Here is a 16110-nt window from a genome sequence, read left to right as displayed (position 1 = left end):
ATAAGTAAAACTCATATCTATAGATAGATAGATAGAATCATTTCCTGAGGCAGGTCCACAACTAGAAGTAAGAAAATCTGTCCTGCAGTTCCAGAATACCTCGTAAGTGGCTCACGTTACTGGTCTTTAAGTCTGTTTTTCAGTGGTTTCTGTTTTCCTTCCTGCAGCAGGTAAAACCAGTAGAAGGGCCGTCCTGCACAACATCTGGCTTCACTTCACTAGAACCAAGGTCATTTGTATCCAACATGTTTTCAAGCTACATTGGAGCTTGATTAAGAACCAAGCCGAGTGTGACACTGTTAATTGGGACGAGCTGTCACTGTCAAAGTGATTTACGATATATTCACTGATCAATGAAGTGACATATTTGGGTGCTCCTCATTGTTTATCTCAACAAGTTAAAGCTGTTTTGAAATTTTGAAAACTTAAAACCTCTCTTGTGTTACGCTTGCGCTTATTTCGAACAAAGTATCTAAGTCACAGTGTGTTGCTATTGTTGCCATTGTCATGAAATGAAATATTCCCATTCGCTTTCTACAACTGCGTCTTTGGCGGAACACGCCAGTAACGTTTTCTATACACTGGCAGCTCACATGTCAAGCTGCTGGCTACACGGCAGTAAATAACAGGCGTGAGGAGAGAGATGCACATTTCTAGCTGAAACTACAGCCTCTACTGTGAATTATTGTCCACCATAGATGACCAACGCGCAGAAATCACCGTTTATAAAGAGCGAAATAAAGTAGCCTCGCAAATGTGTCGAAAGTGCGGACTCAAAACTTTGTACCAGTTTTTTTAAATCCTCTTGATAGGTCAGGTTAAATGACACTTATGGTAGATTTAGATTTCACTTTTATTCATTATTTCGTCTTTGGTGCAGGAAGAAAATGATGTTGCATTTTCTTTCGTAAGCCAGAAATAAAATGATCCTCGGCGCGACGGAGCGTAGAGGTGAGTAACGGCAGCCACTTGAGTGCAACTACTGCCTCCAGGTGGTCAACAGGAGACGTGACACACTGACACTAAATAAACTCCAGCCTTGTTTAAAAAAAATCAAAAAAGAAAATAACGACAAAAATAATGGGGCATTCCTACATTTTATTATATAAATGGTAATATATCACTTTGGTTTTTTGTTCATACTTGTCGCTTTTTGTGTGTGATTTTCGCTCCAATGGGTTAGAGTGTGTCAAAGTTAAACACTGACTGTACATTCATATAACTGAGATTGTGCTAAAAAAATGATCCCAAAAGTGGAAAAACACTGGGCCCCCAAGAACTCTAACCTTAAAATTGGCATAAAAGATATTGTTTAGACAATGAGAGCTGGAGCCGGCTGCCAAATGTAACTTGTAATCTAACTTAGTTACTTTTAAATTCAAGTAGTCAGTACCTATGTTACTTTTTGAGGGAATAATCAGTCATCACTGCGTATAGATGCATGTCAACAACCAGGGCGACGCATTACAAGTCAAATAGCATTTCAAATGAAGCTGTGCCTCGGTAATTTCACTTGTTTTGGGCGTCTCAGAGGACTGACTTCCATCGAGTTCACTGTGTTCTGAGAGGACTCTCTTTGAATATGTCCATCCCTTTATATTTCACCTCCTTAATTCAATGTTTTTCATATTTCTCAACTCATAAACAGGACTCTCCCTCTCTCTGACGTGCTTTGAATGGAATAGAGAAGTGTGATGAATTCAAATGAAAGCTGGGTGAAGGGTTTTCCTATTAGAGGCAATAATTGAAATGAAATTGTGTCAGCTTTGTTTGGTTTTAATCCTTCCCTCTCCACCTTTAGGATTAAAGGATCACTCAATCATCGTTCAATGAGTCACCAAAGAAAGTTTTTATTCTGCTCCGTTACGTATTATCTTCTAACATTATTCGCAAGTGTCTAGTCAATAAGGTTTGGTCATGGACGCACATTAAGCGTGAGCCTTCCGCAGCTCAAATGGCAGTATGTGGAAGCCAATGATGGATTTGAGCTTCAGATGTGTGAGGGCACCGACCAGCCAGGCTGAGAAGATGGAAGCCCAGAACAGAACTTGTGCTGTGTCAGAAGGGGACCTAACTTCTTCATGCATGTGGCAGAAATCTCCATCCAGGGATGGTTGTTGTTGTCAGGTTCAACGTCCATATTGCACACAGCTGGAGAAGAACATCGCAGAGCAACTCCTGCAATAAATTTGAGGGTGCAGGTGACTGAACAGATTTGAGTTTCAGAACGAAGGGTTATGATTTCCAGATTTTTGCCGTTGCCACATGCAAACATCATTCTGTATCTTTGGATTTGGAAGACATGGATAAAATCTCTTAATTCAGTTTTGACAGTTGTAGTTTGACAGACCATCAGCCTTCAGGCATCAAATGCTTCAGATCAACACTGGGAACTGATATGAGCAGAGCAGTGAAAAATGTGTATATATTTGGACAGATAAACCCATATTAAAGACTGCATCTGTTGAAGCAGGGGTTCTCAGCCTTATTGATCTCAGTGCCCACCTTTTCCAGAACAAATGGGTCTGGGGCCAATTCAAGGAATAGAACTGATTCACTGCGATGACTGATTTCAGAATTACTGAGAAATGACATGAAACCATGTGACCGGTGCAAAGATATTTGTCATCCAAAAATCCAACCAGCAGTAGAACCATGTGCAAAAAGTCATGTTCATCAAATTTACTAAAGAAAAAAAAAATACCGTTGATGCACACTGTTGAGAAAATTGGAGAAACATCATAAAATTCTGAATAAAATGATTAAATAATAATAAACTCAGAGGATCAGTAAAGTGTTTTTACTGTTGGGTGCGCCATCACTTTATAATTTTTTTTTCAAGAACCTCTTCATAGTTCTTCATAAATGTCACAAATTTCCAGCTGTCAAGTCAATTCAGCGGCACACTACTGCTATTATATGTGGCAAGTGTATTAAAACTGAGCATCTCGCGGCCCAGAAGTGTGTAACAAAAAACTTCTAGTGGGCTTCGATGGGTCGCTCGCAGTCCAACCACGGGCCTCGGCCCTATGGTTAAGAATCACTGCGTTAAAGCAACATTGTGTAGTTTAAGAATATATGTTTTTGGAGCCCCCACCGGTGAAAAGTGTAATTGCAAACTGTCAAAGTTTATTTGTGTTATTCGTAGTGAAACAATGAAAAATATGACAATATACACAACACTGTCAAGCTTATTCCTGCGAGGGGAACTCTGAAAACATCATTCAACGTGAGGATTCAAACTCTGTGTTTCAGCCAGTGAGGAGAGCCAGGATCCAGCGAGAGGTTGAAGCAGCTGCAAGAACGACAGATATTTCGACTGCACATTTCACAACGCAGTTCACAAATTGCTTCAGGAACAAAACATTATGAACATCGAATAAGAAAGACGATTATATCATGACTCAGCGTGTTTCAATGAGCATAAAAACAGCAACCTTAACATGAGCACCAAAACGTCTGTTTGCACTTTTGTTTTCGAATTTCTGTTTGATAAACTCTAGCAGACGTTTGTTACAGATGTTGTCCGAGCTAAACCATTGGGGTGGCTATATCTATACTATGCGTTAATAAACACAATAAAATGACTAGCAGATGTGTACACTTTTGTTTGCATCTCAAAAATATGTTCCGGCATTTGATGCCAAAGTGGTCGGCTTATTCGGATAAAAATTACGGTTCTATGTGCGGCTCCTCTCAATAAGTCTAAAATAAATTTGCAACAATTCCTTGTGAGTGAAACAAGTTGACACTAGATAAAGAAAAGGTTTCACATTTCTTCCGTCGGTGTAACTCACACACCTGCAGGCTCACAGGACGGAGCAAATGGAGGACGTGAGCAAGACTAATGCTTTTAATCAAAGGGTGATTTACCGTCGATCAATCCTCTCGTTCGATCAAACAAACCGCCGCATCTAACTGTTGCCGCGCTCGCCATCGCAATGCAGATGTCATCTCCGGGTCTTTCTCACCACCTGTGACCGTAAATCGTACCAATAATCTTCAAAGCGAAAAGAAAAGCCCTTTGTTCCTTTGAACATTGAGTGGTGCAGCGTCAGACGGCGGCGAGCCTTTCTCACACGCAACAAGAACAGCGGGAGATCATCGATAAGCTCTCCCTCCACCTCGCGGAAGACGAACAGCGAACGCACCTAAGAAGCGGCAGACTTCGTCTCTCTCATGAGCTTTAGCAAGCGAACTCATTAGACTAATACACCTTTGTTAATTACTCCCACTCCGACCCCTCCACTCACAACAAACGCACAGAAGCCAAATTGTGTTCTCTGCTAATGGCGGCAGCAGCCGGCGTTTTCCGACTCATCTATCAGCTGCGCACCAAATCAAATCAGCTCTTCAGAGTCAGAAAATGAAAACAGGTTTTCCTGGAGAAAAGCCCTTCTCTGGTGCGTTTTAGCGTGTTTAAATCTCCGCTCCTTAGTTATTCGTTGGATTGCTCCAAGTTAAAGGGAATCTAATTGAGTTCATAAGTGTTTTATTTCAGCTTATTTAAAATGCAGAGAGCGATGAGTCATTAGTCAAGAAACAAAGAGTGAGTCTTGGCTGTAATGATCGGGCTGTTTTCAGGAGAACAAGACAGAAAAAAAAGCTGTGAGCCGACAACAATTTCCTGAAGCCCCAATTTTAGCAAGGAGATAGTGAACCCATTTATCTACAGTGTCATTTGTGAAGGAAGGTAGTTCGGTAGAGCAGAGTTGGGACCTGCTCTTGAACCTTCACCAGGATCTTCATGGGTGCCGTGGTTTAGACGCAGACCTGAGTGACCATACGGCCTCAGGCTTTTGCTGATGATGTGGTGCTGTTGGCCCAGTCGTCACATGAGCACATATGCGCTTCTTTCAGTACGATGAAACTCTATTCAGTGAAGACAAGATGGCAGGACGTCCGCAAAAGAGTTCTACAATACTCACTGGGGTTTGTCGCACATGAACATTGCAAGCTTTATGTTCATGCCCAGGAAGATATTCAATTCTCACAAGCATTTTCAATACCATGTGGACAAAAAAACTGAAAAAGGGTCATGAAAAATATTTTTATTAAGAGGAGAACCACAGATCAATTAAATAAATTCATGAAATAAACACATTTAATAACCTTTGTATGAGTTATGGCCAGAGAAATACTGCCACAGCTTTCACTGTCTATTTTCTAAAGTTCAGGAGATTTTCATTGATTTTCAAACAGAAGTGGTAGTTGGAAGTCATTTCTTCGGTTTAGTTGTCAGTCGACTTCTTTCTGCTTTAGCTCTTCTTCTTCTTTCTCTTCCAGCTTCTCTCTTCAGCGGTGGCCACAGCGGATCATCCTCCTCCATCTCACCCTGTCCTCTGTTTCCTCTTCTCTCAAACCTACAAACCTCATGTCCTCCTTCACCACCTCCATCAATCTCCACGCAGCCACGACTCATTCAATGAGCAGCGAGTACTACAGTAGCGGACTAGACACGGCGAACGAACAACATTGATGTCAGGCTTACACCAGTTATCAGTTTGACACTGTCACCTCTTACTTGCGCTACTATCCAGAAGGATTGAGACACAAATGAAACTCATTTTCAAAACAAAAGAAACAAACCATCAGAGAGAAATATGGATGACTACTATTTACTATTTTGAAGAGGCTCTTGCATTTGTGTCTTGTTCTGTCAGATGGTTCTGTAAGACGCTCTTGCACTGCTATTTTTAGTACATTTCAGAAACTGCATAAAATGTCTATATTCTCTTTCAAAATGGAGTGAGGCTGATCCAGTTATTTACTTTTTAATTGTGTCATGGCAAAGTTATGACGTGTTAAAGTTAGTAAATGACTTGGTAAAGGAAGTTATTTTGTCCAAAAGTAACTAATAATGTGTAATAGATTACTTTCTTGAGTTTGGAAACGCCAAAATATTATACAAAAATATCTTCGAAAACAAACCTGTTGACCACCAGCTTGACCACAATGACGATCCATAAAGTATTTGTAGCTACAGGCTTATTACTTTTTTGTTAAGTCATTACGCCTATTAGGTCCTAGAGTGAAGTAAAGCAATACCACTCAGTCAAAAGCTTGGGTCTCAAGATACCATCATAGGAATGAATGTACCCGGGTGTGAAGCCAACAAAGAGATCAGCACCTCCCACTCGCGCCTGGACACGTGAGGGTGGAACGTCCCGGTCAGGCTGCAAATGAGATCAAATGAAGTGTTGCCCACTAGTGACGGCAGAATCTGTGCCAGTGGTGAGGATGCTCTCGTATACCCCATTGTGCATGTAAATCCCTTTAAAAATGGGGTCATTTCCATTAGGAATACTTTGTTTCTGGTGAGAAAATTATAGATTAAAAAATTATTCCTAAAACAAAACCTGTTAGATGCTAATGTTCAAGCCTTGATACAGTTTGATTTCAAACTACAGTGGCGCCACGGTTTTCGAATGTCTCGGAGTTCGAACAAAAATTTCTAGATTTTTTTGCTTCGGATTTTGAACGAAAATTCAGAACTCGAACGACCCCGAAAAACATGTGCGGACCGATCAGCTGACCCACGGCGCGCTTTGCTATTGTGTATAACGCAGCCTCTGTATGCAGACGTGTCCCGTTAGCTACATTTACTGACTGTTTTTTCTTCATATTGAGGGGTAAAACCTTTCCTGTCTCCACACTGGACCGTGGTAGAGTGTCACAGGTGCTCGCTCTCCACACCTCCGAGGCTGGAGCGCTCACTCCAGGGTTTGATGTCCTGTTGTGGGCTGGAGCTGGGACAGGGATGAGGCGAGTCTGGGACAGAGCTAAGTTACTTGGTTTATGACTTTGTCACAGCCAAACTGCACAGAAGCGCACATTCAGAGCTGGACACGCACCGGGCACCTCTTCACTTCTGGAGAGACGTCACTCACTCGGCAACCCCTCCCACATGCAGCGGCCACACACATAGAGGAACAGCGCACCTGCAGCAGACACTCTACATTCACTCCTACAAAAGACTATTTTAAGGCTTGGAACGCATTCTTTCTTTTTCCATTAATTGTAATGGGAAAAATCGATTCAGATTTCCAACAATTCCCTTCTCGGACGGCTGTCTGGAACGGATTGTGGTCAAGAACCGAGGTACCACTGTAGTTCAAAACACCAGCATCCATCACCACCTGGAGCTCCATTCTCATCTCAGAATATCGGCAACGCCAGCAAACCTCTATCAAGGCAGTCAGCATGACTTTCTTCTCATCGTAGCTCTGCAATATTCATCGGAGGATTGGCTCTGACACAGTGTTGTTAGGATGTCAGTGTGGCGGAGAGAAGAATCAATGGTCACCTGCTGTGGCATGTCAGAGACTGTGAACACCTAAAGCAAAGATGAATTAGCATAGCACGTCGCTGCTTTATGACACGTGTCATGTTGAATGACTACAACCTTGTTTCCTCTTTTGTAAAAGGGATCCACCTTTTTACTTGCCGTGTCTGAAGATTAGAGATGGTGTCAGGCTCAAAGTCTGAAGCACAATAGGAAGTGGGCCCAGCAGGCCACAGGGGGTGGACAGGCTGTATTTGAAAGAGACACTATCAATAGTGAATAAACACAGCATGAAGCTGCAGCTTCTCCCAAGCTATCAGCTCATTGCTGGACCAATGGAAAACACCAACATTTATTTGACCTCTCCTGGTGCCACGGGACGACATGAGAGAGGCATTTGGTAAACAGAATACAATTGCCATTACTGTGTACTTTCTAAGGCAATTAGTTTAAAATTGCCGGGCTATTGTGGTCCTGCCCAGGATAATAATCCATTTGGAGGGCGTTCGCATGGATAAATCGACATCAAAGAACTTGAAAATAGTTTTTACTGAGCTTGCAGTTGCTCCAGGAAATGCCAGAGGTTGCGCCTGGGGGGAGTCATCTTTGCTTTTGAGATGAGATAGATGAAGAGTCGATTCGCAAATTTCTTGGAGGATAGGAGGAGTGGATATATATTTTGTGTGTACTCGCATGAAAAGGCTAACTTTTGTCTGGCGAGAAGCGTGATATACATGGCTAAAACCACATGACAAATCCTCAGCAGTATAGTGTAATTACACTATATATATAGTGTAATTACACTATATATATAGTGTGTTACTGTGAAGGTCAGGCAGGTCCAAGCTCTGGCTGTGGGCCTTCTGTGGCAAGGACGCGTTGAACTGTAACTGTGGGTGTTATTGTCAAGAGAAATGACACGGCGAATCGCATCAATATCAATGACATGCTTAGAGGGAGAGGAAACTTTTAGATTCTGAGATTTGGATCAACAGCACATGAAGTGGCAGATCCCATTTATTGGATACTAAGTAGCTTCTAGTCCAGGCCTAGCCAACCTGTGGCTCCCGAGCCACATGTGGCTCTTTTCCCAGTTTCATGCGGCTCTTCACCAAACTTTGTCATTCCCTAAACTAAACGTAAGGAATGTGTTTCACCTGTTATTCATTGTTGTGTAATTCAGTGAAGTGAGGATGAGACGCTCCAGTCTGCAGCGTCACTCACACCCACAGACTATAAGTTAAATAAATTGTGCACACATTTCTATCTACGTCGCTTGATATTTCAAGGAGGATCACGGTAAAAAGTATGAATTTTAAAAACACATGCACAAGAGACATACGCAGGACGTGAACCAGCAACCTTCTGACACACAGGGACGTGCTTTAACCTCTATACTGATGCTCAGTCACGTGACCAGCTGTTCAGGTTGAGCCTTACAGCCTTACAGATTGGTAGGATGTGGCTCTTTTCCCCAACAAAGTAAAACAACGTGGCTCTTAGCCTCTGACTGGTTGGCCACCCCTGTTGAAGGAGGCTGACTTGGTGTCACAGCTATTGACCTGAAATGTCGAAAGCCAATAGAAAAAGGCTTCCATTTGGTTTTTAGCTCTGCAGTGTTTGCAGTGTGTGTCCTCTTTGATAATAGACCAACACATTTCCTATCTCGTGTCACTTTATACCAAAAGAAACACTCATTGTTCATCATTTATTTTGCCATTATTTAACTAGTGGAACAAGTTTGCATTTTTTGGTATTTTTGGTTTGGTACATTTCGGTACAGCAAGAATTACATCTTTAAATCAAAAGGATATATGAAACAAAAAATATTTTTCAGTGATTTTCAACACGGGTTCCAGTATTGCATAGCACATACGCACTGCTGCCTCCTCGCTCACTATTATAAGTTAGGAGGCTTCACTGCATGCTACCATTGCACTCTGAGAAAGAAATGCCTAGATAAATATTTTATTGTGTTTCGAAGACAAAAAGTTTGTGAATGCTTTTGCACCTTGAATTATGGTGATGTCTTCAACATCTCTTGATATTGTCAGGTAAAATAAGTGAACACTAGATGGACAGATAATAGTCAACAGTCAAGGACAGTCATACTTAACCAAGAGCAAACACATATCTCTAATACTGCATCATTTTCCTCCACTTCCCCGCTGGAATGTCTATACAATTAAAATAGTCCGATATTGTGAGGGCCTTTGTATGGGGAAGATTATAAATCATATCTTTAAGGTTTCCAGAAGGTTGAGGAAAACTCTAAACCGCTAAAATAATATTGGTGACAGCAACAGTGAGAGATGATAGCTATGAAATGGCCACCATTGTACTATCATATCATTTGCAAACAAGCCTTGGTTTTATTTCAGTCCCGCTGATCCAGCTGTAGAGCAACTACCCGAGGAACAAGAGGTTACAGGCCATAATCTGCACAAGGTAGAAGAAAGTCAATACCATTTCATGGCTGTGAGTGAAAAATGCCAACAGACGCTTTCAATTCAGACTCAAGTCATACAGCACTTGGAGGTACGACAAGACGAACATCAAAGATTCGTCTCAGCCGAATGAATTTTCAAGAGAATTCAGATGGCAGCGGGACAATGTGTTCGATTTCCACTCTGTCTTTGATACAAAAGAGCTTTCTGGTCGTTTTGTAGCAGACAGGAAGACGGATCACAGACTAACAACACCCATTCTGTCCTTTGATGTAACAAAAATACCTCTTTTTTTCTCCCCTCCACACACGACATGTATGCTGAAAAAACCAAACTGTCACACTGACATCAAAGCTGTATATTTCACGACGTATCTCTCAAAAAAATATGCCAGACAAGTTTGCAGACGGCTTTTAAAAAAAGAATCCGTTATCAAAAGATTCTTCAATATGGCTGACAGTGTTCAAGTGGAAGCGTCTACGCCGTCAAAAGGGCCACACTGATGTTTGAAGACTCAGCAACACACTTAAGTAGTTGCTGTTTTGCTTCCCACAAAGTAGCTCTCAAGCATAAGACAAGTGGGGAAGAGCAAATCTCAATCTCTAAACTCTGAAAGTGTATGAAACACCTGTAACATTCAATTATCAAGTATTTTTAGGTGTTTTGAGTGCTTTACTTTCCCTTGTTGACAGTGTTGAGCCTCAAATGGTACATTTTCGGACAGATCCTAGAGGGCGCTTTAGACACGATCAAGGGCCTCAAACAGTTCCTGGATTGTCAGAAATGTTGTTTTCTCAGTTATTTCGTGACAGGTCTGTTATTCTGAATAGGTACTCGATATATGATTCACTCGTAACAGTCTCTTAAAGAATATTTAAATCTTCTATAAGACTACACTCCAAATATGTGGCCTACATCTGCTCGCGAGGTCATATCTGCATTGAAAACAGTGTGAGCGCATGTGGAGGGACCATTGTTTCTCGCTCCTTCTGAGACGGTTTGGGAGTCAGGCAGATGGAGGGAGGGATGGAGTTGAGGGGCTGTGCATCCATCCCCCCCTCCAGGCTGGCAGCGCTTAGATTTAATTACATTCACAGTGTGGTAAGCCGAATAGTGCCACCGGCTCCCACAATGCACCTCTGTGCCACGAATGCAAGCTCATCAATGGAGTCATTACTTTGGAATTGTTGTGGAGGAAGTTATTTTGACGCAGAAGTAGCGTCAGTTTCTGGACCTCACTGCACCTGAGGATGGATAAACACATTGGAGTTATAGTGTATGTGTCCATCAGGCTTCATATTTGTTGACTGTGGCACCTATAGGACTTAGTCCCAGTAAAAATAATACATATAAAATATCATAATTTGGAATGATTTTACAATAGAGTTAACCAGAATGCATCCTCCAAAGTTCAATTGTTGCTCATCCGATGACCTGTCACCTGGAGAGCGCTGTATTCTAGAGTCGTGACACCCCCGCTGTGAGCACTCCTGGCCTGTCACCTGCGCTCCATAGCAATATTATTTTGGCTGCTCACTGAGGTATTGTTTGGCTTCTGTCTGAAGGCAATGGCAGTGCACGAGGGCAGATTTATTGTCTCCCTCTCTAGCGGACCACAAAGCCCACTAGCTCTCGCATTGTGCAGTTACGTAACGGAAAGTAAAATTGATGAATGCAATGAGTTTAACTTTCATAGTTTTTAAATTTTAAAAAAGTTACTTTTTTGGGTTGTTTTCTGTTTGGTGGTTGCTGTGATGTCTGGAACATTGCAGGAACATAAACTGCCATCTCGGATTTCCACGCTTTAAAGAGACGTGTAACCATTTGAAGGGTGGAAACCTTTAAAATGTTGGAACTTTCTGTGAGGAGCTGTTCTTCAGGAGACATAAAAGAAACAAAAACATAAATGATCGCTTACAGGAGTTTGGGATTGGAGAGGTTGCTCAGGAGTTTTATGGAGCACTAAAGAACAAATGATATAGATGATTATTACCGTATATCAGAATCAGAAAACACAGAAAACCCAAGGGAAATTATGTCCGTAACATGCTCTGTAACATATCACAATAAAATGAAAAAGAAATAATATTATAAAGTCAAAGAAGTAATACAAAAGAGCTTCGAAACAATATGCAAGAAAATGCAGATTCAAGGACAGAGTGAACAGAAAAATCATACTACATACTAGTTACCTGGCTCTAACTGTGTATTAAGATTTGATTATATTAGACTACCTTTATTCTTCCTGCAACGGGGAAATTTGTATTGTCAGGGCAGCATGCAAACATCAAAGACAAACATTAAAGACAGACAAAATAACACATTCTGCACTGTAGAAACAAAGAAAACGCAGTCGAAACAGAAAAATTCATAGCAAAAAAAAAAAAAAGTTGGAGTCCACCACTGTGCAACCTGACATCAGTGGGCAGGAAGGAACGATGGAATCTCTCCCTTATGCAGTAAGGGTGGACAAGTCTGTCCCAGGAGGTGCTGCTCACCACTGCTAAAGCAAGAGAGAAGCCTTGGAATGGAGCTCAGTATGGCGCTGACTCTTCTACTGATTATATATAACTCAAGAAACACTGAAAATGTTCTCATAAACTATTGATCTTATTGATATTTATTGGAATTTATTAATTTATTTTGAGGGTGACGAAATGCTCACGAGAAAATGTATAGATAGCATAATAAATATAACATGTTACTTGAAAAGATATGTATGATATAATATATTTTAACTGAGAGGTAATGGTAATGCTAAATAAGTTTTCAAATTCATTTATATAGTTTCACTCCTGTTAAAGGTGGAATATACGGGCACAGGGCCACATGTCCCCTCTGGCCCCTTTATCGCCCCGGTCTGGTCTAGAGCTATAAAATCGTGAGACAGAATAGGAACAGAGAGCAACATGTACAAAGGGGGATAATATAAACAGACGTGTTTCAGGGTTGCGTTGACGGATAGGTGCTTTAGAAGATGAAAATGTTCTGACCTTTTCTTCCATAAGACAGGCCACAGAAATAAATAGATGCTCATTCAAAGGTCGACGGAAACAGTCTTGCGAATTTCCAAGAGAAAGTGTGTCTCTTAGACCCCACTGAACCTGACTAAGAGTCATCTTCATTTTTATTTCATCGTCAAAACCTGAAATAATAGGGAGAAGCTTTCCCTCAACTCCTCAGCTACCTCTGCCCTATCACAGACACCGGAGGATGAAATAGTCCGTCTTCCTTCACGTTTACAAAACCGACCTCACACTTGCGATTCCACTCTCACTTATACCACCCTTAAAGAAGACCAATACAAATTAGACACTGAAAAAGTAGCGCTTCCATTCTCCCCGGTGCCAATTTAAATGGCGGCAACGCAGCCTCCGAGCGGTAATAAGCCCGATTGTTCGGCAAAGTTTTAACACCGTGCACTTCCCCCCACGACTTCGGCCCTTCTGCCGGAAACTTTTCGCCACGTTGACAAGGGAACACAAATGAGTTCGCTGGTACCAGAAGTGAAAGAGCCAAAGGCTTATCAGGACAAACAGAGCAGCACATTTTAAATGAATACTTAAAGCCCGTGAAGAAAAAGGGGTGAGCATCTCCTGCTATACAGTTGGTTGCTACAGTTGCACTTTCATACACAAGTCAAAGAACAAAATTACTTCAGAGAATGTAATGTGTGCGATAAATAAATGTAAAAAAAAACCAAACTATACTTTTTGATCAAGATGATGTGCAAGAGGACAATACATGATACATCAACAAACCATTACAACTTCATAGCTTTTGCCATTTCTACATTTCGAATGTTTCCTGTCCAAATATCCCCTGTCCCACCTCTGCACAGTTCACGCCTGACTGTCCCCTCCTTCCACCCTGGCTGCACTCTCTTCTTCACCTCCCTTGATTGCTGCCTGTCCAGCCATTACTAACTCTGATCACAGTGTGCCGGTGGTAATAACATGTAATAACAATGTAATAGTTCCTGATTCATCAGTCGTTTGTCAACAGAATGACTCCAAAATGGACAAACTTGTTCCAACTTTCAGCCTTCTACGATGCATAATCTCACTATCTCTCTCTGGATTTACTGTTTCACTTCACACAGCACATTATATGTGTGTTTTGTATATATGCTTTATATACCAAGAGACACATTACTACACATTCCGCTCTACCTATGGCATTAGGATATACCACGGAAGGCGGAACATTCTCTTCAACTGAAAGCTGATAGCATCAGCCCGTGTAAAGGCTTACTGTGGCATTAGCATTGGACGCTAAAGTGTACACGCAAACGTCAATATATTTTGGCATAGGAGCCAATGGGCTACTTTCCGAATTTCCAAACATAAAAATATCCCAATTTGATTCCTACTGCTTCGACAGCGTTACCTACAAAGGCTTGTGAATAATATCTGGGGAAAAAAAAACCACAATGACGGCTGAAGAAGGGATCCCAGACCCGTTCTACTACGTTTACTTTACTGTAAAGGCTGTTGAACTTATGGTTCAAGTCTTCATCTTCAGAGAGCTTTGCTGAAAGCAGCTGAGAATTACTTCAAGTACAGCTAAGGATTCGAGCAGGTCACTTACAACAGGTCGATTACAATATATGGCGCAGTGTCAGTTTACTTCATCTATCTTAACATTATCAAATATATACGTTTATTTTCACTATATTACACAGTTAACCACGTGTCAAAAAAATGTCTCCTCAAATCACCACCCAGCCAACAAATCCACCCATAAGTATTTTCTATTTCAGAGACATTGATTTAAAGTAGCTTTTTAGTGTTGTGACTTTTATTATTATTATTATTATGAAGGAAGAAGATATTGGATGAGTGTCTTACTTCAGGTGGTGACATCTTTATAAACTGTCAGTTTGTTGACCGTGCATACAATTCCCAACAGTAACAATATTTCTTCACTTGAACAAACTAATCCTCTGGTCAGTAGCTTGTCACAAATGCTCATAAATATTCACGCAGCTGCAGTTAAATTCTTGGATTATACTAAATTTGCCTTGTCATTCAGAATGACATTCGAGGATTATTGCCCATTAATATTTGTGAGTTCTGCGCGACGCTATTACGAAGTAGCGAACAATGTTCCTGAGCCTGTTTTGATGTTTAGTTCCAGTGGCGCAGAGTAATCACAGAGAGGTCAACTTTTGATGTTATTCACGCTTTAATTTTTCATATATATACAAAGCCCCCCGCAGCCTGTTTATCTGAGCCGTACGATCAGATAGCACCACTCTTTCAATGCTCTTTACACATGCTTCTCCTCTCCTAAGCCGGTCAGCAAACACAAAAGCAGGGCGCTAATCCTATCATCATGACATTATATATTTGTGCTGCTGAGATTGCAAACACATTCCCTGAAGCATTTAGAGGGGAGCTGCTGTTCAGCCAGGACGCCTCCTGTGAGCGTCAAGTCATTCTGGAGAACCATAAACCTGCTGAGACCTAAACACTCTGCTGTCGTTGTAGCTTTTACAATATGGTCTCACAAAGCCTCCGAATCATTGCTGGTTGTTTTGAACTCTAGCTGCTCCTCGAAATACATGTGCTTACATGAGCTTGGACATCTTTTTTACAAAAAAAAGTTTATACAAAAATTTGCATTTCAGCCGAGTGGGAAGTACAACAGGACTCACTTATGTGTTCTTTGTGTTTTCAATGATGGTGTGAGCTGCACAGGTTTGGATGTTTTCCTGTGTGTTGTTTTAGGAAAAAGCAGGAATATTTTCTTTACAATCACAGTAATTTTAGGGCTAAAGTTATTACACTTTGAGTTCAGGTCTGTGTATGTATGTAACACCGCATGTGACTTTCACCATGAAAAATAAAAGAAAATATATATTAAAATTCAAAAGCTGTTCTCAAACAGTTTTGACGTAACTGAGTTAACTGTTCAGACTATTGATACATCATGATACTGTCAGCTATACTTTGGATTAGGGAGCACACAGTATATAAAGAAACCACTTATTCATAAGTGTAATAGCAACATAGCAGGGATTTCTGTCTTGTTAAGCCCAACTATATTTTGTCCAGGAAGGGTCACTGAAAGTTAACCCTCAACAACACTGTAATTACTCATTAGTAACAGTTAACAAGAAAGCAACTGGCTTATTTATAGTCAATTTTAAGTGTTACTATACTATGGTATAGCGATGATGTGATCTCATGAGTTTCTTACTGATTTTCTCCCCAAGTCAGTCTTTTTTTTTTTAAACCCCCTGCAGATGGTGATGCGATCTGTCCGTCACTCCTCTCATCTCACCATGGTTTTGACAAACCCTCTTTTCTCCCTCATAATGCTCTTCCTCCATAATGGACTCGCACTTAGACGACAGCAATGTCAGAAGGAAAA

Source organism: Synchiropus splendidus, chromosome 13, assembly GCF_027744825.2.
Source record: "Synchiropus splendidus isolate RoL2022-P1 chromosome 13, RoL_Sspl_1.0, whole genome shotgun sequence".
Taxonomy (NCBI): Eukaryota; Metazoa; Chordata; class Actinopteri; order Syngnathiformes; family Callionymidae; genus Synchiropus; species Synchiropus splendidus.
This window is presented reverse-complemented; position numbering follows the sequence as displayed.